Source organism: Bufo gargarizans, chromosome 7 (genome assembly GCF_014858855.1).
Source record: "Bufo gargarizans isolate SCDJY-AF-19 chromosome 7, ASM1485885v1, whole genome shotgun sequence".
Taxonomy (NCBI): Eukaryota; Metazoa; Chordata; class Amphibia; order Anura; family Bufonidae; genus Bufo; species Bufo gargarizans.
In genome coordinates, this window is record NC_058086.1 from 7,475,682 (window position 1) to 7,477,755 (window position 2,074).

Genomic DNA, 2,074 nt, shown 5'->3' on the forward strand with positions numbered 1-2,074 from the left:
CCGAAACGCGTATGGGGTTTTTTGCGGTAGCCATACCCAAGTCACTCTAGCTAGAAAGAAATAAGGATCCTAAAAACCATAAAACTCCGGAGTACAACATCTACTAGAAGATTCAAATTTTTCCCGCCAACCGGCCCCCACGTGGAACGCCGACGAGAAACAAGCGGGAAAGCGAGTGAGTATAGGTGACGTCACCGGAAGTGACGAACACCTGCAGGAACGAATAGGCAGAGCATCCCGCCCTGCGAGCGGGAACAACACACGCGGACGCCACACGCCTGCCGGGAGCCACTCACCAGCCGATCGAAGGAGGGTAATGTACCTGCTAACTAAGCAGTATATACAAATCAACCTATGACTACTGGACCACTCTCCACCTAAGTAAACTGTTTCCACCAGTCTGAGAACAAGAGCGACCAGTACCAATATTGCATTAACCCTTAAATTATAGGTGTACACCTTATATACCCGGGATAAAAGGGCAGAACATAATACTACTATACCTCTTAAAAGAGGTCCCCACCTACCGACCTAATTGACTCACCTATTGTACTTTGGGGATACCATTGGATCAACTACCTACATTTATTTACAGAACTCTGACCACACCACTACTTCAAAGGATTTTTTTATTTTTATTTTATTTTTAATTATTTTTAATTATTAACTATTTTTCATTTTGATTATTGTTTCATTTGATTACTTTTTCATTCGACTATTTTGTTCATTACCTATACAATACGGTATTTTATCTTCATATGGATTATGTCTATTTTGATTTTATTAGGAGCATCTAATTGAAGACCCATCTCCCACATTGTATTTTATTTTATTTTATTTTATTACATATTTCTTTTATCATCATCTCCTGGCATAACCAAGCTAGCTGATATTAATTATTAATAAATATTTCTATTCCATGCACTGTCTATGACTAGAGTGCCATCCCTCTATCCTAACTCTCTTACTCTCACCACGAGCGTCGGGTACGCTCCGTTCGGATTGAGCACCTTATTCCATTTTTTGGGTTGCAGTGAGCCGCCCCACCATAACCTTCACATGGTATATATCTGTAAAGAATAAATCAAGGCAACTGGACGTACTGTAGATTTCTTGAAAACGTTTCACTCGTTCTTCCAACGAGCTTTCTCAATTCTGAGTGATTGTACAATAATTCTGGGAATAAATATGTAACTGAATCCACATCTGGTAATTATACCCAGCATTGGGCCAAATGTGTTGATTCCATTATCCTAATTGGAGGATTTATGGTGTGTTTTCATCCAGCAACCAGCTTTCTTGGCTTGATTCGTTTTTCCATCACATTACACACTACTGGTTTCCAGGGGTAATGACCACCCCGCAATCCATCAGTGGTGGCCATGCTTGCACCATGTAACCATAGAAATGAGCAGTGTACAATGAGGAGGCAATATGAATGACAACAAAACATTAGGAAGTGGCTCGCATTTTCTCTGCATAATAAATGCCATTTGCTGAAGAGAGACAACCCCTTTAACTATAGATCCGGAAGCAACTTGGCAAATATTCAGAGAATCAGCTAGAAGAAAGCCAGTGCATGGAACTAGCCTTAATACGTTAACTATTCCTTTCCGCTCTGCCTCATCTATACATAGAGCATGCTCATCACTAACCGGACTAGCAGCACTGCAGCAGATACATTTTTTTTTTATATAGTCATACAGTCGTGGCCAAAAGTTTTGAGACTGGCACAAATTTCGATTTTCACAAAGTTTGCTGTTTCAGTGTTTTCAGATCTTTTTGCCAGAGGTTTCTATGTACAGCGGTCCACATGGGAGGGCTGGCTGGAGAGGATGGGAGTGGTAGTAGTTTCTATGAGTGGATGAGATTAGTCATGATGGCATTGGTCCTTCTCTGGTGCTCTGTGCGCAGTTGTGAGGAGGGGCGCAACCTTTGTTCTCCTCAGGGCAAACCTTGGTTCGAGGTCTTCTGCCTGATGATGGTTGGTGTGCCCTTGATGTTGGTGATGTGGGGTGCAAGGCAGCGAGATGGGGCAGCAGAAGAGGCAATGATGAGACCATCTTGGTGGCCT